This window comes from Trachypithecus francoisi, unplaced genomic scaffold (assembly GCF_009764315.1).
Source record: "Trachypithecus francoisi isolate TF-2019V2 unplaced genomic scaffold, Tfra_2.0 Lachesis_group15, whole genome shotgun sequence".
Classification (NCBI taxonomy): Eukaryota; Metazoa; Chordata; class Mammalia; order Primates; family Cercopithecidae; genus Trachypithecus; species Trachypithecus francoisi.
Genome location: NW_022681460.1, coordinates 59,608,835 through 59,634,312, shown reverse-complemented (window position 1 = coordinate 59,634,312; position 25,478 = coordinate 59,608,835). Strand labels below are relative to the sequence as shown.

At 38.1% G+C, this 25,478-nt stretch overlaps 1 long non-coding RNA gene across 3 annotated transcripts; it reads left to right on the top strand.

The window, feature by feature from the left end:
• The first annotated feature begins 6 nt into the window (after positions 1-6).
• On the top strand, positions 7-23,724 carry LOC117097253. Of its 3 annotated transcripts, XR_004442881.1 has the most exons (5): positions 7-86; positions 3,653-3,759; positions 7,578-7,751; positions 10,033-10,238; positions 23,688-23,724. It is a non-coding gene; the product is annotated as an uncharacterized LOC117097253 (long non-coding RNA). The 3 variants fall into 3 exon arrangements; XR_004442880.1 differs by lacking the exon at positions 23,688-23,724 and having other exon boundaries at positions 10,033-11,074; XR_004442882.1 differs by lacking the exons at positions 7-86; positions 23,688-23,724 and adding an exon at positions 104-529 and having other exon boundaries at positions 10,033-11,074.
• Positions 23,725-25,478: the final 1,754 nt, after the last annotated feature.

The window sequence follows — 25,478 nt, the reverse complement described above, 5'->3', positions numbered from 1 at the left end:
CGGCCAGGAAATCCGGGTGTGCTGAGAGCGCATGCGCTGCGTCCTGCTGCGAGAGGGGCAGGCTGGGTGCGCCGTGGCTTCCGCAAGTGAGAGCGGCGGAGGAGCCGGGTGGGAGAGGCTTCTCCGGAGCGGGCGGTTGGGAGAGCACCCCGGAGGGCGGGACGAGGCGGGGCCTGGGCAGGGTGGGGTTTTTCGGGGGAGTTGCTCTGAGATATGGTGCAGCCGCTTTACTCCAGCCCTGAAGTTTCTAAGGGCTTCCGGCCCTTTGACGTTCCGAATGCCCATCTGTGAATATTAGAGGAAAAGCTCGTGTTTAGAGGCAAAGCTATTGTTTGTTCGCAGTTCTTTCTTACGGTGAGGTGTTTTTAGAACCTCCGCTCTGCAGATGCTGCATGACGGGTTTTAAACTTTGTTCAGCCTCAGTTTTTTCATCGATTAAATGGACCTAATGTCTACCTCAAAATTGTGAGCACTAAATGAGAGTTCGCCTGGTGTGCACGTTGAGAACACAGTGCACGCATGGCATTGGGTAAGCTCGTACGTGATCAATGGTGGCTGTTATAATTATTTGGCAGATGAATAATTAGCCAGTGTAAAGAGGTCATTTAATTTGCTAGGGTTACAGCTAAGAACAGAGAGAAGACTCAAATATGAGTTCTGCCCTTCCGTTATACCAGATAAAACAACGAAGCAAAGAAAAATATTAAAGTTTCTCTGATAGATGGGATAATTTTGCTCTTTTAACCCTGCTTATATTTGGACATTGCTGCATTGATCACAAATGAATCTTAACGTTTTTGTCTCTCAGTTAGTAAGTTTTTAAAAAAGCTAATGGAAACCGAAATAACTATGGGCATGATACAAAAATGGGGAGTACTTTGAAATTGCAGTGGAAAACCCAACCACCTTCTATAAAAGCTATTTTAAAAGGAACTGAGATAATCTCCTAACTTTAAAAAACAGTGATGACTGAAAGTACAGACTCTTGATTCAGATATCTTATTGTCCACAACACATTCTACCTGAGAAGGCATTCATTCACGGTTGTATTCATTATTTCACGTACTCCTCGCAATGGTCCTGTGTGAATGAGATTATTATTCTTAGTTTACTGTGAAGAAATAGGGGAGGTGAGGTCATTTGACTTGCCCAGAGTCAGACAGCAAAGTACAGGGAGAAGACAACGTGAGTTGTGTCTTTTCTGAGTTCTGATCTCACTGGCCACACTCAAGTGTCAGCTTATTATTTTTAAGTTAAGTTATGTTAATTTATTAACATTTAAATATATAGAAATACGAATCTAGGTGTAAACATAAGCTTACAGTTTTCATGTAACTATTTAAACAATTGCAATAAATATATACAAAACCAATATAAATAGTCTTATTAATTGACAGTGATGAACACTGTTAAATCATTACACTTAGTGCTAACTGGCAAGATTGCTTTTTTTTTTTTTTTTTAAGTTTCAGCTTACCAGTGATACGGTATGCCATTTAATGACTGGATGTTCTCATTAGTTTCTGGAGTCAAACTATTACCAAATCTTTGTTCAAATTTTTTGCATTGTCGCTTGTCTTTCTTTTGGAAGAGCATGGAAACTACATATTAAGTCTGCCTGCATCTGTTTTCAGTAGCTTGGAAACAAGTGAATTTGAATTATTTGGCACTAATGCTACCATGAACACACACGTTGCCTAACAGGTATAAAGAGGATATTCAGATGACCCCAAATATAATCACATAAGCTTTTTAAAAGATTAACATCAACATAAAAACAAACTAAAATCTAAATGAGTAAAATACCTTTGCATGGAGAATTTGTAGATGCCTGATAATTTGTCCCCAGATCTAAATATGAATTTATGGGTGGCTTATGCTATGCCATTTTCAATAACTGACATTTGTGAGATTATTACCCACTATTTATAAAGAAACTTCCTATGTTACTTAATTCTCATTTCAGTTCTGTGATGTAGGTTCACAAAGATGTGTCTTAGTTCATTCCTGCTGCTATAACAAAATATCTGAGACTGGGTAATTTATAAAGAACAGAAATATACTTCTCACAGTTCTGGAGGCTGAAAGTCCAAGATCAAGGAGCTGGCAAGTTTGGTGCCTTGTGAAGGCTGCTCTCTCTACCTCAAGATAGCATCTTGTTGCTGCATCCCCCAGAAAAGAGGAATGTCATGTCCTCACATGTCCGAAGGCAGAAGGGCAAAAAGGGATTAGCTAATTCCCTTCAGCTCTATCAGGTTGCTAATCCCATTTATGAGAGCTCTACCTCAATTAATTAATCACCCCCTCAGGGTCTCCCTGTCAATATACTACCACATTGGTGATTTAGTTTCAGCACATGAATTTTGGAGGACATTCAGACCATAGCACAGTGCTTTGCTAGTAAGTGGTGGAACTGAGTTTAGATCTTCCGTCTATACTGTGCTTTTTATTAACCTCTGATACGTGTTAAATAATTTTTAACTGAGTTAAAAATTCTAGCTTAGGAGAATCTTCCAAGTTTTTAATAGTTCTTGAGATCCAATTTTTATCATCATAAATATCTAATCCTTGGTTTTTAATTTTCAGAAAATTATGCATAACTCCCTGCAAAAGCCTAAGAAATCAGCAGGGGGTGTTTTAGTAGTGTATTTCACATATTAATGCAAATGGTTTTATCCCTTAAGAGAGGTATGCAGTTTCATCAGTTTTGAAGCTTTGAAGTGTCTGCTTCATCTAGATACAGATTTTAATATGCTAAAATATTATAATTAATACAGAAATCACTAGCCCCACCTGTCAGTGAAGATGAAGAACTACAAATGATTCATACTAAACTATATTGCAGAATTCTAATTTGCATAAAATCCCAAAATGGTTATATAGGAAAATTACTTATTATTTTAGTATTTATTTTAATAAAAATGCATATGTGACTGTATTTGGCATAAGTGATTTAGTGTCCATTTATAGAAAAAGTGCTAATTCTAAAAGGTTGTCGTTTCACTGTTCCCTGAAAGAGACTTGAAAGCTTCAGAGAGCAGTATCTTCCTGCCATGTGGGAATTTTCAGAGAAAATTAAATGTGGTTTGGAATTGCCAAATTGAACTTTATAAAATGACTATTATGGTATGTAAAGTGCCCTTTTCTGATAGTATTTTATAATTACATATACTATGATTCAATGCTCCGGAGAAATATTAAGAGCTACATTTCGCACAAATTTAGGGTTTTTTTGTTTTAATGGCTCTTTGATGCCCACTGTTCACAAAGGAATCTAGTGACCTACCTAGAGGGAAGAAGGAAAAATGTGATAACTCTGAGCAGACAGACCAAATGCTTATTCTGTGGGGATAGAAGTAGGGCAACTTATGGCAACAAAACCAGCTAATTGCCTGAGGGAACCATGGAACACTTACACTATTTTTGAAAATATAGTGTTTATCCCTATTTCAAGCAGTATTTGAAAGCCTGCTCATTGTCCCCAAAGGTCTGTGAATTACTGTCAAGTATTCTAATGAGGTGTTGAGGATGGGCAACTCATTTGACTCAGGGAGCTATGGGTAGAGCTTTTTCCTATACAGTAAGCAAACCTTTTTGTGAATGAAGAAAATATGCTAACAGCATTATAAAATAATTAGCCTTTATTATATAGGCAAACCTTTGAGATACTATGGATTCAGTACCAGACCACCAAAATAAAGTGAGTATCTCCATAAAGTGAGACAGATGAAGTTTTTGGTTTCGCAGTGCATATGAAAGGTATGTTTACATTCTATTGTTGTCTATTAAGTGTACAATAGCATTATGTCTACAAAAAATATGTACATACCTTTATTTAAAATACCTTATAGCTAAAAAAATGCTAACGGTCATCTGAGGCTTCAGTGAATGTTAATCTTTTTGCTTGTAGAGAATCTTGCCTTTGACTTGATGGAGCTAAGTGATCAGGGTGGTGGTTTCTTAAAATAAGACAGTGAAGTTTGCTACATCTTTTAACTCTTTTTGTGAAAGATTTCTCTGTGGCAGACAATGCATTTTACCCATGGTAGAACTTCTTTCAAAATTGGAATGAGTCCTTTCAAACTCTGCCACTGCTTTGTCGACTAAGTTTGTGTAATATTCCAAATCTTTTGTTGGCATTTCAACAATGTTCACAGTATTTTCACAGGAGCAGTATTCTACAGGAGTAGATTCCATCTCAGGAAACCACTTTCTTTGTTAATTCCAAGAAGCAACTCCTCATTCATTCAAGTTTTAACATGAGATTGCAGAAATTCAGTCATATATTTAGGCTTCACTTCTAATTCCATTTCTTTTGCTACTTCTACCACATCTGCCATTACTTTCTCTACTGAAGTCTTGAGACCCCCAAAGTCATCCATGAGGGTTAGAAACTGCTTCTTCCAAACTTCTGTTAATGTTGATATTGTAGCCTCCTCCATGAATCATGAATGTTCTTAATGTCATCTAGAATGGTAAATCCTTTGTAGAAGGTTTTCAATTTATTTTGTCCAGATCCATCAAAGGAATTACAATCTAGGGTAGCCATACCCTTACAAAATGTGTTTCTTAAATAATAAGACTTGAAAGTAAAAAGTACTCTTTGATCCATGGGCTGCAGAATGGATGTTATACTAGCAAGCATGAAAACAATATTAATCTCCTTGTGTATCTCCATCAGAGCTCTTGGGTGGCCAGATGTGTTTTCAGTGAACAGCAACATTTTAAAGATTTTTTTTCCTGAGCAGTAGGTCTCAACAATGACTTAAAATATTCAATAACCATACTGTAAACAGATGTACTATCATCCAGGTTTTGTTGTTTCATTTATTTCTAGAGCACAAGTAGAGTAGATTAGCGTAATTCTTACTTGCCCTAGAATTCTTAATATGATAAATAAGCATTGATTTCAATTTAAGGTCACCAACTTCATTAGCCCCTATTAAGTGTTAGCCTGTTGTTTGCAGCTTTGAAGTCAGGCATCGAAATGTCCTTTCTAGCTATGAAAGTCCTAAATGGCATGTGTTCTTCCAATATAAGGCTGTTTTGTCTACATTGAAAATCTATTATTTGATATCACCACCTTCATCAATGATCTCTCCATCCCCTCAACATCTATATCCCATACCATCATCAATTCCCAAAATCGTATCTCGACAACAGATCTCACAATTGACTTCTCTCCAGTTCTGCTGCCAGCATCTTTCACATTCATTCCCACAACCACTTTCAGTCTTGTTCTACAATACATTTATATTAAGCAACAAAATGAGCTTTAAAAGTGGAAACTGGATCACTTCACTTATCTGCATACAACCCTTCAGGGGACTCCCAATTGCATTTAAAATAAAAATGTAATCCCTCGCTATGGCCTAAAAAACCTATGTCCAACCTCATTTAGATCCACCTTCCTGAAGATAAGCTGTGGCCCTGCCGGTCCTCTTTCAGTTCCTTAAACATGCCAAGTGCTTGCTTCCTCTCTTTCCTTGCATATGCAGTTTTCTCTGCCTGGGATGATCACCTCCCACTCTTCAGCTGGCTATCGCCTTTTCTTTTTCCGTCTCAACTTCAAGGTGACCTTTTCAACTGGAGCTTTTCTTGACAAATTCTAACAAGAGAAGGACCTAATTTGACCTTTGACAAGCTCACCTTGAGGTTTTGCTCTTCTATTGCTTCCTCAAAAAAAAATTTTTTTAAGCATAGTCTTAAGTGTCACATCAACAGATTTCTTCCAAAGGTTCCATCTTAGTAGAACAGGTTCAGGTTCAGAGCACACAGGGCTCCTCTTTTTCTCTATCAATGTCTGCTAACTGACCTACTGAAAGGTGACAGCCAATGTCTAACAATCAGAAAAAATGCCAGAGGTCACAGAGCTGGAGGTAGATCTAGATCCTCAGGCCAAGCATTAACTCTTTGGTTGGTGGATTATGAGGACTTCTAGGAAGTCTTAAGGGAGAATCCAGTGTGGCTCAGGCACCAGTGGCAGTTATTTTGGGGATCCTGGGAGCATCTATTTTTGGCAGGTGTGGCTGTGTCCTAATTCAATATTGTAACAAGTATAATATGGCCATTCTGGTACATTCAGACTAAGTATCAGTCAGTCGTGTTTCTACTCAGGGGTCTCTGCTACTCTTCATCTCAGTCTTGTTTGCCCCCTTTGGTGCAACTACCCTTGATTTTCATTATTATTTATGTTGCTTATTTGTTTTTCTGTGTATATGTCTATCTTCCCTACTAAAATGTAGGATCCATGAAAACAGGGCAGTATCTATTTGTTCACTAAAGTGAACCAATTGTTCACTTAGAAAAATTCTGATACACAATGGATATTTAATGCATATTTGCTAAATAAATGAATGAAAATGACTTCCTCTGATTAGTTAGGGTACATTTTATTTTCTATAAGAATATGAAACTCTAAAAATTGTAGCTGTTTTCAAACTTTTAAAAGTCCTGGGTAGATCTTTTTGTAGACCGTCTTATATTTCTTCCCAAGAACCCCTATCATGAAGCCATCACAGTAGCCTTTCTAAGAAGCTTATATTTCTAAATCGGATCTCTTTCTCCCGCTCATGCTCCTCTTTGGCTTAAAATTTTTCCTGGTTCCTTTTTTACCACTTACAGGGAGAATGTTCAGACCTCTTATGGTGCCACTCAAGGTCTGACACAATCTAGGTCTAAATTCCTTTCTAGTTGCATTTCTGTCATGCCTTCCTTTAATTCCTTAGTATATTCTGAGACCTGCTACTCCACAAGAATGCCTCCGCAACTCTCTCTGCTTTGTTGGGCGAAATCCTATTCATTTTCTGGGCCCAACGCAAGTGTGACTCCTTGTGAGAAACTTTTTGATATTTACTGACCACCTTCTTGTCACGCTGTCCACTCTGGCCCTGATCCCTTCCACTCTGAGGTCCAGTTCTGCTACATTCATAAACCCAGCAGAATCCATGTTGCATTTTGCAATATAGTAACTTGCATCATCACATACTGCATTGTAATATAATATAATTTCAGTGCCTCCTTTGTCAGACTCTTAGCTCTTCAAATAAAACAGTGTATTTTATTCGTCTTTGTGTATGCAGCACTAGCAGGGTGCCTGACACACAAGGGGCACCAAGATATGTTTCCTGATGAGACCCAAACCATGGAGATTGTTGCCAGTTTTAGACACAAACTGCACAGCAAACTGTATTGACTAGAGCAGAGGGGCTGGAGTTAAGAAAACGTGGGTAAAAATCCAGGCTCCATCTTCCTTTTACTTCTGTGACCTTGGGCAAGCTACTTAATCTTTTTGGAACTTAGTTTTTGTGGTAAGCAGAAAAATGGCCCCCAAAGATGTTCATATTCTAATCTCTGGAAAATGTGAATATGTGAAGTTACATGGCAAAGGGGAATTAAGGTTGCAGATGAAGTGTAGGTTGCCAGTCAGCTAACTTTAAGACAGGGAAATGATCCTGGATTATGCAGGTGAGCCCATTGCAATCACGAGTCCTTAAAAGTGGAAAAGAGAACTGGAAGAGAGAGCCAGAGAGATGACAGTGTGAGAGGGACTTGGCCTGATGTTGCTGGCTTTGCAGATGGAGGAAGATGGTGGAGGAGGTTCAAGAGGCAAGAAGGTTGAGCATCCTCCGGAAGCTGGAAAAGGCAAGAAAATTGATTCTTCCCTAGAGCCTCCAGAAAGGAAGGCAGCCCTGCTGACATCTTGATATGAGCTCAGTGAGAGCCATTTCAGACTTCTAAATGACTGAATGGTAGGATAATACACTTGTGTTGTTTTGAGCCACTAAATCTATGGTAATTTGTTACGTCAGCCACAGAAAACCAATGTAGCTACTTTGACTGCAGCATGAGAATAGTAACAGATGCTTTATAGCATTACAAAATATGTGTTATGTCTCCTTATACCTCATAAGACAATGCATGTAATGGACCAAATATAGTGCCTAACACTGAAGTTATTTCATAAATTCGTGAATTCTCTTCTCCTTCCCTCTTCCTGTGTGAACATGCTCATCTAATAGACATAGATCTAGCTATATATAATCAACATACAAATTGTATGGTATTAAAATAAATGTTCTTATGGTATTGAAATGAAATAACCATCAGGATATAGTTCCCTTATTGTTGTAACATATGACAAAGTAAGCTCAGAAGATTACTGCTCCTTTATTATTCTGTAGCTTTCATGAAAGATGATTTTTTCCTTCTGCAGATTTTTATTGAGCTTGGCCATTGCATATTAACTCTTTATTCTTTTGCTTCATTATTTAGAGGCATTGACAGTTTTAACACTGGAGAGTTATCTTCAGGACACAATTACAAATATTATACCTTAACACAAGTGCATCATTTGATCTTACCATTGTCCATTTCAAAACTATTCATTTTAGGCCTATTAGACACCTTTCTTGTTCTTTTTGGGGATGGGAGTAAGGAAGGGTCAGTGGTTCTAATTCAGCAGAAAGGTTTAGGTAACAATTATACCAAATCAAGTGGAGGTGCAAAATATAAAATCTTGAATTATCATAATAAAAATGTTAAATGGTATTGTGAAATTATATACATTATGTTGTGACGGAAATCCTGTAATTTTAGATTATCTTCAAAATGATTTGCTTAAGAGTCTTGTACATAGTAGGGAATATTGGGAAGGAAAGAAGAGTGCTGGCCTAGGAATCTATAATAACTGCGATAGTTCATTTATCTTGCATTATGCTTTATTATATCATGTCATAATATATCAACATCACACCCTATCATAGCGTATCATATTATAATGTCTATATTACTTATGAGTTAAATAGGCTTTTGTAGTTTCACCTAGGAATCCAGTTATGGCTTAAACTGTTTTTAGTTTAAAATTTAGTTTATTTTTTGTTTAAATTATGTTTCCATCATGATTGGATTCCTAGGTGAAACTACAAAAGCAAATTTTAATGACTTCCTATTTCAATAGGAAAAATGCCTCCCAAATTCCAATGAATTTAGAAATGATTTGTTGCAGATTGCCAAACCAAGTTTTTATAACTGTCTGTGTTATTCCTATTCTCTTGTGCTTCAATCTGCAGCCAATCTTTTTTTTTTTTTTTTTTTTTGGTTTTTTGGTTTTGAGACAGAGTCTTGCTTCTTCACCCAGTCTGGAGTGCAATGGTGAGATCTCGGCTTACTGCAATCTCTGCCTCCCAGGTTCAAGCAATTCTCCTGCCTCAGCCTCCCCAGTAGCTGGGATTACAGGCATGTGCCACCACACCCAGCTAATTTTTGTATTTTTAGTAGAGATGGGGTTTTACCATGTTGGCCAGGCAGGCTGGTCTCGAAAACTCCTGACCTCAAGTGTTCCACCCATCTCAGCCTCCCGAAGTGCTGGGATTACAGGCGTGAGCCACCATGCCTGGCCCCAGCCCTTTATTTCTCATATGTATTTTTTAAACTTTTTAGACCATGACCCACAGTAAGAAATGCCTTTTACATTGTAACCCTATATATACACACACCCACCCACACACACTTAAAAAAACACTCTGTATGTGTGATGCAATCTTTTACAAACTATTTTCTAAAGTATTTGACTTTAAAAAAGTGATTGTTACAATTTATTATAATAATTATTACTGCCTGATAATAGGTTATGACCTGCCATTTGTAAAACACTGTCTTACTTTCTTATCAATCCCTAAGCCTGAGAAGTGTAACATGGTATACTGATCCATTATCTCTGTCAATTTTCCTTCATTCACTTGCCATGACTATCTTTGTAACTCAGATAACAGGCTTTTTTTGTTTGCTTTTTAAGTTTGGGAACCACTAGCAGTGCAGGTCACTAAGAAATGTGGTAGGCATGTAATTTAAATGTATATACTCTCAACTTAGTTTATTGTAAAATATAATGATTCGTGTCCTGTGAGAAAGGTTGTATACTATTTTCCCATTCTTAGATGCATTGATTTTTGGGGAGTCTTGTGGTACATGTCTTTTTCTTGTGTATTAAGTGGAACACAGAGCATTTTGCTTCTTTTTTTTTTGTTACAGGAAAAAGGCCCTTCACTGTTAGAGGAAACTTTGAGAAGAAATGGTCCTGGAAGCTTATATAATTTAGGAGGCTTTCCTTAAGAAAAGAATACAAGATTATAAATGTAAAATTAATTATCAAAGCCATTTATTTGGAATAAGAAAAGGACTGACAAGAAATGACAGATACTTAATGACAAAGAGCAGAAACAACAACATCCTGAAAAGTAATAGACTATTTTTTATTGTAAAAGTAAACAAATAAATTTTATTTTATTTAGCCTAATATTTAATCGAATTTCCTGTTTTCAGACTTCTTTGATAATTTTTCCCTTCCATTTTTGAAAGCAAACTCTTCAGTTTCATCTTCATATGATAATGTTTTAGGAATATATTCCATAGAGAGAACAGAAAAACAATTTAATCTTCCTTCTACCATGATTGATTACAGTTTGGTTTTTATTTTTGATAATTTAGAAACATTTCTTATAGCTTTCACAACTCATAGCTGGCAATGTCATATAAACTGTTAGGATTGCTCTCAAATTTGGAAAACCTCTATTAAGTTTTTTGCACATATGATCTGTTTGTTTTCAAGGCGTTTCAAGCTTTCTAGTGCGTTGTCCTATGTTGAGTACTTTGAATTAATGACACTCATTAACCAATTTGTCATAGGTGTACTCATTGTGGTGATGTATTGTGAGTTTATATTTTATTCATTGATAACAATATTTGGTGTCAAAAAATTGGGGTATTTAATTTTTTCCAGTGTATTCATATGATTCACTTGTGTTTGTTAATTTGGGTTATCAAGTAATCCATAAACATATCATTATTTTTACTCTATTCTTCTGACTGCTTTTGAGATGCTGAATGTTTTTGTTGCAATTTACTTCTTGATATTGAAATAATTTCTATTGATTGTATTGCTCACTCTGTTGCTTTTGTGTCTTACTCTACTTTTTTATTGACATTTTCTCTCACTTCTTTAAATACTTGATTTAAAGATAGCAGAAAGAATACTCCATATTCTCCCAACAGGAGTCTGTAATTTTACATTTATTTTACTGAAATGTTCTGAAACATCTTGCCAAATTTCAGTTAAAATGTGTATTTCTTTTTTTTTTTGAGATGGAGTCTTGCTCTGCCACCCAGGCTGGAGTGCAGTGGCCGGATCTCAGCTCACTGCAAGCTCCGCCTCCCGGGTTTACGCCATTCTCCTGCCTCAGCCTCCTGAGTAGCTGGGACTACAGGCGCCTGTCTCGTCGCCTGGCTAGTTTTTTATATTTTTAAGTAGAGACAGGGTTTCACCGTATTAGCCAGGATGGTCTCGATCTCCTGACCTCATGATCCGGCCGCCTCAGCCTCCCAAAGTGCTGGGATAACAGGCGTGAGCCACCGCGCCTGGCCGAGTGTTCTCTTTAAACGGAAAGAAGGCATAGTTAGAATTTCTAATTACCTTTAATTAAATCTATCACCTCCTAAGTATAAACAAAAGTGGTGAAATATTTTTGGATATACCAACAGTGAACAGTTCATTAATGAGAATGAATTTTACCTTTCTGAGGGTTCCCATTGCGTAACTATTCATTTTGAGGAAGGCAAGAGCTGACCATTTTATGCTTATCTACTGTGGTCATCTATTAAAGACTGGAATTATGATAATCCAAAGGGGAAAATAAAATATTTAAAATGGGATTGGTCTAAGTAGGAGAATGAACATTAGGCTAGGTGTTAATAAAGCTGGATTTTGTCTCATTTAGTCAGCTCCATAACCCCTGAGAAGCCATTTTTCTTCTCTGTGCCTCAGTTTCCTCATCTGTACGATAGAGGGCTTGGATTGGCTGATCCTGAAGGTCACCTCCAGTTCTGAGGTAGTCGTTGAAAACATGAGGACTGAAGCCTGTCCTCAGGCAGGGGTCTTGTTGTGGTATTGTGGACTTGACCAGATGTTAACCTTTCTGACCTTTAGTTTTCTCCTCAGAAAAATGAAGGGGCTGGGCTATTCTTTAAGGACACCTCTGTTCTGCTGTCCAGATAAATAAAAATGTGAGGGGAAGAAATCTGGAAAAATGCATAGAGTGAAGCTCAGCATGGCCACTGGGTGGCGATCTTGTACCATGTTAAGAAACATTTTATGGTGTTTATCAAGTTTCAAAGTTTGACTTAGCATGGTGAAGAAAGACTTTCAAAAGGATAAAATAAAAAAACAGGCCAGCAAAAGCCAGAATTATGGGGGAAGTGACAATAAACAGCAATGCCAAATAAGAGACATAAAATCCCTGTAGTCAAGGCAGTAAAACATAGAAGGGTATATGAGAGTTGTTTTGGGTATTATTTAAAGGAATATAGGGAGAAGAGTACCTTGTAAATTCATATAGTTTTTGAGAAACGTGACATAAAAGTTAACTCTAACATTTAAAAATTAAACTTGTAGAATTACCAAATACCTTAAGACTGTGCTAGAGTACTGAAGTCTAAACTTAAAAAATCTAAACCAAAGCAGCAAACATTTGTTATTTCTTTTGTCTAAATCTCAAAGGAACACTTAAGGGAATTGTAATACTGTTCCAACCTTTTGGTATTAAATCAAATGAACCAATGAACAAGTTGTGAGCTTTTTCGCATTTTATGGGAGGAGGTGGTCTTTCTCAGGCTGTCTCACTTACCTTGAGAATCTTGGGGTGATTGTTCCTGAGGCTAGCGATTGCCCCTGCATTGGGTTGAGGGCCATTTCTCTAGGAAGAGCTGAGCATCGGGCATCGGGAGGAATGCAGAGGAGGATAAAGGTTCTCTGATCGTAGTGCCACCCGCCTCTATCCTTAGAAAAGGTTATATTCAAAGAAAAACACAATGTTCTCACCAAAGCACCAGTGAGCATGAAGGGAAGAACCCAGAGACTTGAGGAAGAGGACAATAACAGCCCAGGTTCACACTCCTGAATATGGCAGATTATGTCTCATAAAATCAGCCAAGATCTGACAGCCGGAGGATGCCTAGGCCACAGTCTGCCATTTCCCATTGTTGACTTTTCTGTTCACCATCCCCTCTGGTTTTCTCCGAGTTAATCCTTATCCTAGTTTTGCTAGGTGGATACAGATTTCTTCTGAAGGCCAAAGCCTGGGTCCTATTGCCCTGGTTGCCATGGCTGTTTCTTTTCTCTCCTTTCCTTTGATACATTAGCTATTAGTTTACATAATCCAGTCACCGGTGGATGTTCCCATTCAAAAGGCAAAAAAAAAAAAAAAGGTTATATTGCTAAGTAACCTTTAACAATGAATACCATTCATTATGCATTTGCTTAATGATACAAAGGCATTGTTTGCTCTATTACAGGTGATAACTGCAGATCAAAGGCACCGAGGTCGGCTGGAATGTGCTTGAGAAGAGCCAGCAGAGACTGTATGGAAATTATGCTTAGCATTTATGTTGCACTTTATACTCTCAAAGGATTCTGCAATTATTAATTGATTATCCCACACAATAGCTCTATGAGGAAGGTCAGTGTCAGTAGCTCTATTTTACAGATGAGGAATCAGATAGCAGTTAAGTGATTCCCCCCTTCCCACCTCAACATTTAAAGATCTTATGTCAAAGCAGACCTAGGGGTGGGGGCAGCAGGTAAGTTACAAAGTGATCGAAGAGTAAACAGACTAGGGCTGCCTCTTGCCCACACTCCACTTCCTTTGATCTGTCTTTTGAAAGCCTTCTGAACATTAGCGAGGTTCTGGACTTGCATACTGCCTCCCTGGGCAGCCTAGTTACTCTTGCTGTGCTTGTCTTTTCTACATATCCACTGTTGTGTGTTTAATTTTATTCCCTTTTCATTCATTCATTCATTCATTCATTCAATGAAACTTAATTGGGCATTTATTGTAGTTGATTTGGTCAGGAATATAGAAATGAAAAACACGATTGTTGTCTTTGAGGAACTTTAATTTCTTAATAGGGATACACACACAACACACACACACACAGACACACACTGCTGGAGGACATGGGATGAAAAAGGTGTTAATTCTTCTTGGCAGCATCACGAGGGTCTATGCTGAGGAGATGGAGTTTGAGCCAGTCTCTTGATAATGCCATGCTTGTGATCCAAGCAGCAGGATCCTGATGGTCCCTAAAGGAGAGATGATAGAAGGTATCCTGAATGTCGGCGACTTCAAATTTGCAAAGGCCAAAGCCTGTTAGGTTGGGCCTCCTGTTGGGTAATGTGATAGACTCTTATCCTATAGTGTTTTAATTATTTGTGTGAATGTTTTCCTTTTTTACAGGACTAGAAACAATTTAAAAATGAGGACAAATTCTGATGGCCCACAGCATATTATAGGGAATAATAGCAGGAATAGCTACCATGTATCGAGTAAATGAGCCTATTCTGTTTAGTGCTTTACATAGCTGATTCTAGTTAAGCCTGACAAAAACCTTTGAGGCAGTATTGTTCCCCCCACTACCCCCCCCCTTTTTTTTGACAGTTGAGAAAAAGAGAAACTGGGAAAGTTTAAGTAATTTGCTCACAGCTACATAGTTCTGTATGCTATTGAACAAGAATTTGGTGACCTGTGCTTTGTGCTAAGCACTGAGATCCAAATGGTGAGCAAAGCAAATGTGGACACTCCCCACATGTAGCTTATAGTCTATGGCAGAAGACAGACATTAACCAGTAATAACCATATGTCAATGTATAATTACAACCTGTAATAAAGTCTCTGCAGGAAAAAACAGAACGTTCAGTATAGGAGAAGCTAGCACAGTGTGACCAGATCTGACCGTGGGCCAGTAGACGTGAGAAGAGATATGAGGAAAAGGTCAAGGTCAGGGAGCGCACACCTGGAGGTTCTGATGGTGAAGCTGAGTAATGAAAGATACATGGGTGTTAAGTAGTCCAAAGAGAAAGCATGTGCAAAGGCCCTGGTGTAGGAGCTGGGAGTATCTGAGAATCTGCAAGCAGGTCTGCTGTACACAGTAGATGACTGGAGAAGGAGAGGTGGCACCTCTTGTAAGATGGTGTAGGCTGGGATAGAGTTTGATGTTTAGAAATGATAGGCATTGCATTCACAGGTTTTAAGGGAATGCATTCCTTGATGAGGTGAATAGTCAATCTAGGTGTACTGGGGAGAGCAAATGGGAGAGGAGTCAGAGTGTGAGAAAGGAAAGTGGTTAAGAGGGTATTATAGTAATTCTGGTGTGAAATAATGGTGAGGCCAGGGTGGCAATGGTACACATGATGAGAAATGTGTTTGTGAGGTATTTGCAAAGGCAGTTCTTGGTGATGGGTGGGAATAGGTGGGGTGGGGAGGGAAAGGAAGGTCCTCAAGGCTGATTCCCAGGTTCCTGGCTTGGACAGATGAATGGTTGGAGATATATATAGGATGTGCTTTTGTATGCTGGAGGGGGACCAGGAATTTGAGAGGAAGGGTTCTTGAGTAGGTGGCAGAGGAATAATTTGAATCTGCGTCTGTTTTTCATCAAAATGTGCTTCTCATTCAATTCCTGAAACATACACATGTTTTTGGAAATCCATGCTGGATGACTCTTCCATCTTGCTAGTTCTGATCAGCTTCTGTTGTCACCACTGTGATCTTCTGAAAGAACTGCATTCACTTTTGTTGCATAATCAATGAATGAGATCAGTGAGAGAAATGTCCATCCAGACAGGAAGGTACGGGAGGTCCTTTTTGGGAGGGGATACCTGTAATTCCTCAAACCTTGCTATTCAGCTGTGAGAGTTATGCTGCCTGTGTTGAGCTCTGGCTCAAACTGCTAGGGTTTGAATCTTGCCCCATGACTTGCTATCTATGTGATGTTGGGCACATTGTTTAACATTTCTAAGCCTCCCTTTCTGTAAAAGGGAGATAATAACAGTATCTTCTCCATCATGAAATTGGCTGAAAGATGAAGGCTGCTACTAGCCCACAGGACACCTTTCTGTGAATTGGAGAAAGATTCTCATTCCTCAAGTGAAAAAAGAACCTTTGAAGTTAGTATATTATATATTATCATTAATCACAATTATACAAACATAAAGTCATTCTGAATAAATACTATACGTCAAATGATTAAACAATATAATATTCAATTTGAATTTTTAATTACAATAATTAGAAAATCAAATTTAGAAACAATATAGATAACAAGCCAAAAATTTTAATAGCAGTTAATTATAAAATTTCCATAGCAACAAATAAACAAGTGCTCTAATATAATTAGCAGATTGTTACATAGTAATCTCTAATTTATGTCAATTTAATACATACTTTGTATATTATTGATGCTAAATTAATATTAGCTATTACCTAGTTATTTGTATCATAATAAAAATGCCTGTGTACTTAAAATAGAACTCTGCTATCTTACTTGAGTATAGAAGACAGGCCGGGCGCGGTGGCTTAAGCCTGTAATCCCAGCACTGTGGGAGGCCGAGACGGGCGGATCACGAGGTCAGGAGATCGAGACCATCCTGGCTAACACAGTGAAACCCCGTCTCTACTAAAAAATACAAAAAAAAAAAAAAAAAAAAAAACTAGCCGGGCGAGGTGGCGGGCGCCTGTAGTCCCAGCTACTTGGGAGGCTGAGGCAGGAGAATGGTGTAGACCCTGGAGGCGGAGCTTACAGTGAGCTGAGATCCAGCCCCTGCACTCCAGCCTGGGCAACAGAGCGAGACTCCGTCTCAAAAAAAAAAAAGGAAAAGACAAGTGCCAGAATATATGAACTAGAGAGAATTGATTGTATGAGATTTGAAAAAAATTTAAGATAGTAATCAGTACTTAAGTGAGAAAAAAAAAAACTTATTTAGAAATGTAGGTTATTTTGATTGTTGTTAGATTATCAAGACTTTTAATAATCAAATATATTCTTCCTTTGTAAGTTCAAGCAAAATGTAATATATATCAATTATATTAAGACATTTTACTGCCACCCGTCAGAAAACTATCTTGATAAATATATAGCTCCCTCATCTTTAAAGTTAGCCAAGTTATGATAAAAATATGAACAATCTTCAAAATGATAAGGAGGGCTATGATAGGACAGTCTTTTTAGCTGTGCTACTCGTATGCAATATCCAACCTAAACCATTCTATGCATTGGTGCTGGGAAGGATTGTAAGAGATAATTCTATAAAGTACTTTACATGCATTAGGACTGTCATACACCGAGTGATCACAAGATGTTAGTGTTTTGTTTTTTATTATTAAACCCATGGTGCAATTGTGGTGTTTTAAAATGCCCTAGCTTAAGTCCTAGTTTCCTTTTTTTTTTTTTTTTGAGACAAAAGTTTGCTCTTGTTGCCCAGACTGGAGCGCAATGGCACGATCTCAGCTCATTGCAGCCTCTGTCACCTGGGTTCAGGTGATTCTCCCCCTCCTGAGTAGCTGGGATTACAGGTACCCACCAACACACCAGCTAATTTTTTGTATTTTTGGTAGAGATGGGGTTTCACTATGTTGACCAGGCTGGTCTCAAACTCCTGACCTCCGGTGGTCCACCCGCCTCGGCCTCCCAAAGTGCTGGATTTACAGGCGTGAGCCACCATGCCCAGCCTCTAGTTTCCTTTTTGATTAGTACTGAATGTAAATTGTCAGTGTTGGTAAAGTAGTTTAAAGGGAGATGCTTGGCTGGGCATGGTGGCTCATGCCTGTAATCCTAGCACTTTGGGAGGCCAAGGCAGGTGGATCACTTGAGGTCAGCAGTTCAAGACAAGCTTGGCCAACATGATGAAACCCCGTCTCTACTGAAAATACAAAAATTAGCCTGGCATGGTGGTGGGCACCTGTAATTTCAGCTGCTCAGGAGGCTAAGGCAGGAGGATCACTTGAACTTGGAAGGCAGAGGTTGCAGTGAGCCAAAACCATGCCACTGCATTCCAGCCTGGGTGGCAGAGTGAGACTCCAACTCTAAATAAATAAGTAAATATAGAGAACAGTTCATGTTATTGTTTGTTTCGATGTTTTGCTTTAGTACTTTTAATGATAACAACCTGGGAAAGGAGCCCCAACGCTGCTTGCTTAAATACAAATAATGTAGTCCAGCGTGTATTCAGTAGTGGGATATTCATGGGAAAGAAATGAAAATAATTTAATGCTCAGAGGTAAGTGTATTTAAGGAAAAGGTAAAAATAGAAGTTTGTGTGCTTCTTTAGAAGGAAATAGAAGTTTCCTTCTAAAGTTATTTAGAAGGAAAAAGAGAGAGGATGAGAGAGATTTTCAGAGATGAGAAGATAGTGTATATATATAGTATTTATGTATATATATGCACACACACAAACACACACACACATATATATATATATAGATTTATGGATTCTTGCTTGTCACCCAGGCTGGAGTGCTGTGGTTGGATCTCGGCTCACTGCAACCTCCACCTCCAGGGTTCAGCATTTCTCCTGCCTCAGCCTCCTGAGTAGCTGGGATTAGAGGGGCATGTCACGACACCTGGCTAATTTTTGCATTTTTAGTAAAGATGGGGTTTCGCCATATTGGCCAAGCTGGTCTCAAACTTCTGACCTCAGGTGATCTGCCTGCCTTGGCCTCCCAAAGTGCTGACATTATAGGCATGAGCCACTGGTGCCTGGCCAATATATATGGATTTCCATTCTTATTTATATCTCTCTCCACTTAAAAAATAAAGAATAATCTAAGTCAGATATCAGCAAACTTGTCCTGAAAAGTAGTAAATATTTTAGGCCCTGAAGTCTAGATTATCTTTGACACAAGGATTCAATTCTTCGATTGTTCAGTGAGAGCAGCCATGGACAATGTATAAAGGAATGAGGGTAGCTGTGTTTCAATCCGACTTTATTTATGAAAACAGATGCAGGCATGTAGGTTATAAGTTTGCTGACTTCTGATCTAAGGGATCTAATCTTCTCATTTCCAGATGAAAATATGCGTTCCAGAATATTTCATTAAGCTATCCAGAGCCTCACAACTCAGTGGTGGGAAGTACAAGTTGGAGAATAAGATGTGTTTAGTTATACATTCTAAACTTGGAGAGAAACAGATCTTTTTAAGCAAAATAACACGAACTGTAATTTGTGCTCTTAGACACCTTTTTAATGCTTCATTCTAGATAATCAAGGCTTCTGAGTAGCTTAGGGGGCTTATTCATGAAGCAACCAAGCCATCCACGTTAATTACTTTCGATGGGTCATCTTTCTAAGGTCTATTACCTATGGTCATGCCTTTTATTTTATTCTTTTATTTTTTTAGCATTTATTTAATAACATTTATTTTATTTTTCCATAAGTCATTGGGGTATAGATGGTATTTGGTTACATTAGTAAGTTCTTCAGTGGCGATTTGTAAGATTTTGGTGCACCCAACACACGAGCAGTACACACTGCACCCTATATGTAGTCTTTTATCCCTCACCCCCCTCCCACTCTTCCCCCCAGGTCCCCAAAGTCCATTGTATCATTCTTATGCCTTTGCATCCTCATAGTTTAGCTCTCACATGTCAATGAGAACATGTGATGTTTGTTTTTCCATTTCTGAATTACTTGACTTAGAATAATAGTCTCCAATCTCATCCAGGTCACTGCAAATGCTGTTAGTTCATTCCTTTTTATGGCTGCATAGTATTCCATTGTAGATATATACCACAGTTTCTTTATTCACTCATTGATTAATGGGCATTTGGATTCGTTTCATGATTTTGCAGTTATGAATTGTGCTGCTATAAACATGTGTGTGCAAGTATCTCTTTTGAATAATGACTTCTCTTCCTCTGGGTAGATACCCAGTAGTGAGATTGCTGGATCAAATGGTAGTTCTACTTTTAGTTCTTTAAGGAAGCTCCACATTGTTTTCCACAGTGGCTATACTAGTTTACATTCCCACCAGCAGTGTAAAAGTGTTCCCTGTTATCCACATCCGTGTCAGCATGTACTGTTTTTTGATTTTTTGATTATGGCCATTCTTGCAGGAGTAAGGTGGTATTGCATTGTGGTGTTGATTTGCATTTCCCTGGTCATTAGTAATGTTGAGCATTTTTTCATATGTTTTTTGTCCATTTGTTTATCTTCTTTTGAGAATTCTCTATTCATGTCTAGTCCTAGCCCACTTTTTGATGGGATTGTTTTTTTCTTACTGATGTGTTTGAGTTCGTTGCAGATTCTGGATATTAGTCCTTTGTCAGATGTATAGATTTTGAAGATTTTCTCCCACTCTGTGGGTTGTCTGTTTACTCTGCTGACTGTTCCTTTTGCCATGCAAATGCTCTTTAATTAGGTCCCAGCTATTTATCTTTGTTTTTATTGCATTTGCTTTTGGGTTCTTGGTCATGAAATTGTTGCCTAAGAAGAGTTTTTCCAATGTTATCTTCTAGAATTTTTATAGTTTCATGTCTCAGGTTTAAGTCCTTAATCCATCTTGAGTTGATTTTTGTATAAGGTGAGAGATGAGGATCCAGTTTCATTCTTCTACACGTGGGTAGCCAGTTATCCAAACACCATTTATTGATAAGGGTATCCTTTCCCCCACTGTATGTTTTTTGTTTACTTTGCCAAAGATCAGTTAGCTGTAAGTATTTGGGTTTATTTCTAGGTTCTCTATTCTGTTCCATTAGTCTATGTGTTTTGTATCAGTACCATGCTGTTTTGGTGACTACGGCCTTATAGTATAGTTTGGAATCAGATAGTGTGATACCTCCAGATGTGTTCTTTTTGCTTAGTCTTGCTTTGACTATGTGGGCTCTTTTTTGGTGCCATATGAATTTTATAATTGTTTTTTGTAATTCTGTGAAGAATGATGGTGGTATTTTGAGATGGGGATTGCATTGAATTTGTAGATTGCTTTTGGCAGTATGGTCAGTTTCACAATATTGATTCTACCCATCCATGAATGTGGGATATGTTTCCGTTTGTTTGTGATGTCTGTGATTTCTTTCAGCAGTGTTTCGTAGTTTTCCTTGTAGAGGTCATTCGACTCTTTTGTTAGGTATATTCCTAAGTATTTCATTTTATTTTTTTGCAGCTCTTGTAAAAGGGGTTGAGTTTTTGATTTGATTCTCTGCTTGGTTGCTGTTGTATAGAAGAGCTACTGATTTGTGTACATTAATCTTGTATCTGGAAACTTCGCTGAATTCTCTTATCAGTTCTAGGAGCTTTCTGGAGGAACCCTTAGGGTTTTCAAGGTAAACGATCATATAATCAGCAAACAGTGACAGTTTAACTTCCTCTTTACCAATTTGGATGTCCTTTATTTCTTTCTCTTGTTTGATTGCTCTGGCTAGGACTTCCGGTACTATGTTGAAGAGAAGTGGTAAGAGTGGGTATCCTTGTCTTGTTCTCAGAGGGAATGCTTTCAACTTTTCCCCATTAAGCATTAGTTGGCTGTGGGTTTGTCATAGATGGCTTTTATTACATTAAGATATGTCCCTTGTATACTGATTTTGCTGAGAGTTTTAATCATAAAGCGATGCTGGATTTTGTCGAATGCCTTTTCTGCATCTATTGAGATGATCATGTGATTTTTGTTTTTAATTCTGTTTATGTAGTGTATTACATTTATTGATTTGTATATGTTAGACCATCCCTGCATCCCTGATGTGAAACCCAGTTGATCATGGTGAACTATCTTTGTGATATGTTGTTGGATTCAGTTAGCTAGTATTTTGTTAAGGATTTTAGCATCCATGTTCATCAAGAATATAGGTCTGTAGTTTTCTTTTTTGGTTATGTCCTTTCCTAATTTTGGTATTAGGGTGATGCTTGTTTCATAGAACTAATTAGAGAGAGTTCCTTCTTTCTGTATCTTGTGAAAATAATCTCTGTTAAAAGGATTGGTACCAATTCTTCTTTGAATGTCTGGTAGAATTCTGCTGTGAATCCGTCTGTTCCTCAACTTTTTTTGTTGGTAATTTTTAAATTACCATTTCAATCTGTTCAGGGTATCTAATTCTTCCTGATTTAAGCTAGGAGGGTTGTATTTTTCCAGGAATTTATCCATCTCTTCTGGGTTTTCTAGTTTGTGTGTGTAAAGGTATTCATAGTAGCCTTGAATGATCTTTTTTATTTCAGTGGTGTCAGTTGTAATAATGTGAGGTTATTTGGATCTTCTGTCTTCTTTTCTTGGTTAATCTTGCTAATGGTCTGTTTTATTTGTCTTTTCGAAGAACCAGCTTTTTGTTTCATTTATCTTTTGTATTTTTTTTTTGTTTCAATTTCATTTAGTTCTGCTCTGATCTTGGTTTCTTCCTTTCTTCTGCTAGGTTTGGGTTTGGTTTGATTTTGTTTCTCTAGTTCCTTGAGGTGTGACCTTAGATTATCTGTTTGTGCTCTTTCAGACTTTTTGATATAGGTATTTAGGGCTATGATCTTTTGTCTTAGCACCACCTTAGCTGTATCCCAGAGGTTTTGATAGGTTGTGTCATTTTTGTCATTAAGTATGAATAATTTTTAAATTTCCATCTTGATTTTGTTTTTGACCCAATGCTCATTCAGGAACAGATTATTTAATTTCCATGTATTTGCATTGTTTTGAAGGTTCCTTTTGGAGTTGACTTCCAGTTTTATTCCACTGTAGTCTGAGGCAGTGCTTGATATAATTTCAATTTTCTTAAATTTATTGAGATTTGTTTTATGGCCTATCATATAGTCTATCTTAGAGAAAGTTCCATGTGGTATTGAATAGAATGTGTACTTTGTGGTTGTTAGGTGGAAGTCTGTGAAGTCCATTTGTTTCAAGGTATAGTTGAAGTCTATTGTTTCTTTGTTGACTTTCTGTCTTGATGACTTGTCTAGTGCTGTCAGTGGAGTATTGAAGTCCCCACTATTATTGTGTTGCTGTATCTCTCGTTTCTTAAGTCTGTTAGTAACTGTTTTATAAATTTGGGAGCTCCAGTGTTAGGTGCATATATGTTTAGGATTGTGATATTTTCCTGTTGAACAAGGCCTTTTACCATTATATAATGTCCCTCTTTGTCTGTTTTAAGTGCTGTTGCTTTAAAGTTTGCTTTGTGTGATATAAGAACAGCTACACCTGCTTGCTTTTGGTTTCCATTTGCATGAAATGCCTTTTTCCACCCCTTTAAGTTTATATGAATCCTTAGGTGAGTCTCCTGAAGTCACCAGATGGTTGGTTGGTAAGTTCTCATCCATTCTGCAGTTCTGTGTCTTTTAAGTGGAGCATTTAGGCCATTTACATTCAATGTTAGTATTGAAATGTAAGGTACTGTTGCATTCATCATGCTCTTTGTTGCTCGTGTACTTTGGTTTTTGGTTTTTGTTTTTGCTTAACTCATATTTTTGTTTTATAGGTCCCGTGTGATTTACACTTTAAAGAGGTTCTGTTTTGATGTGTTTTCAAGATTTGTTTCAAGATTTAGAGCTCCTTTTTGGCAGTTCTTATAGTGGTTGGCTTGGTAATGGCAAATTCTTTCAGCATTTGTTTATCTGAAAATGACTTTATCTTTTCTTCAGATATGATGCTTAGTTTCGCTTGGATACAAAATTCTTGGCTGATAATTGTTTTGTTTGAGGAGGCTGAAGATAGTCCCTTCTAGCTTGTAGGGTTGCTGCTGAGAAATCTGCTGTTAATCTGATAGGTTTTCCTTTGTAGGTTACCTGATGCTTCTATCTCACAGCTCTTAAAATTCTTTCCTTCGTCTTAACTTTGGATAACCTAATGACAAAATGTCTAGGCAAAGATTTTTTTTTTTTTTTTTTCCCACAGAGTTTCGCTTTTGTTGCCCAGGCTGGAGTGCAGTAGTGTAATCTTAGCTCATCGCAACCTCTGCCTCCTGGATTCAAGTGATTCTCCTGCCTCAGCCTCCCGAGTAGCTGGGATTACAGGTATGTGCCACCATGCCCAACCAATTTTGTATTTTTAATAGAGATGACGTTTCTCCATGTTGGTCAGGCTGGTCTTGAACTCCCAACCTCAGGTGATCCACCCACCTCAGCCTCCCAAAGTGCTGGGATTACAAGCGTGAGCCCTCTGACTGTACTTTCAAATAGTCTGTCTTTAAGCTTACTGTTTCTTTCTTCCAGCTGATAAATTCTGCTGTTGATGTTCTCTAATACATTTTTTTATTTCATTAATTGTATCTTTTACCTCCAGGATTTGTTTGATTTTTAATAAGTTATTTCAATCTCTTTCTTAAATTTCTGTGATAAATTTCTGAATTGATTCTCTGTGTTTTCTTGAAGTTTGTTGAGCTTCCTTAAAACAGCTCTTTAAAATTCTTTGTCCGAGAGATTACACATTTCCATCACTTTTAGGATCAGCCTCTGGCACCTTATTTTGTCTGTTTGGTGAGGTCATATTTCCTTGAATGTTCTTGATGCCTGTGACATGTGACCATGTCTGAACATTGAAGGATTAGGTATTTATTTTCACCTTTACAAATTGTCTTTGTTTGTGCCTGTCCCTTTCAGAGGGCCTTCTAGGGATTCTAAGCAGACTATCTTGGTTTTCCTGAGCCTGTGATCACTGCAGCTGTCTCAGCACTAGAGGACAGTATAAGCTCAGGCTTACTCCACATCTTGTGAGGATTCCAAAGTTCTTGTGGCCTTCTGGCTCAGATTAACCTGGTGAAGACCCAAGGAGGGTAACTGGGGCTGAGTGGGAATACTGGCCAGTAAGTCCAGAAGACTGTCCTGATGGCTCAGATGGGCATGCCTCCATCAGGTCTCTGCACAGGTGATATAGGTCCCTGACTGCAACTAGAGGGACTGGACTTGAGACTGGGCCCCCTTGGGATCTGCTGCTGTAAGAAGGAGACTGGTGGGCCAGTCTCATTGACTCAGACAGGCATGCATCACCCAGCAGGTCTTTGAAAAGCAAGGTTCTTCCTTGTTACAACAGTATGAACTGGAGCTGAGGCTGGGTTCCTTTGGGATCTGTTGTTAGCCACAAGTTCACTAAGTGCCCTGGTCATTGTGATTTGTACCATTAGTCTAATTCATCTGTTTTAGACTCCCAGGTCAAAGCTACCCTTCTAGATTGACTTTGCTCCCCTCAGCCACAAATAGCATCTTGCCTCATGGTAGAGGTGCATCACCTATTAGCAGGAGCAAATAGGCTTTTAGAGATGGCCTGAGGAGCTTGCCTAAGCAAAAGCATGACTTTATGACATAGTATTTCTAGGGTGACTATATGTTCCAGTTAGACTGTGACCATCCCAAGTTTATGTTTGTTTTCTAGGCATAATTATTAATAGTGCTCCAACCATTGTCCTCTTGTCCTCATTTGGATGAAATATGGTAACCCTACAATATTCATCTGAATAATGGGAATAAGATTGCCAACCCTTTTTAAAATTACACAGCAGTTCCTCCTTATCTGTGGTTTTGCTATCTGCGGTTTCAGTTACCCATGGTCAACTATTCCAAAAATAGTAAATGGAAAATGTCAGAAATAAACGAGTCATAAATTTTAAATCACATGCCATTTTGAGAAGCACAATAAAATCTGATGCCATCCTGCTCTGTCCCACCCAGGTCCTTAATCATCCCTTTGTCC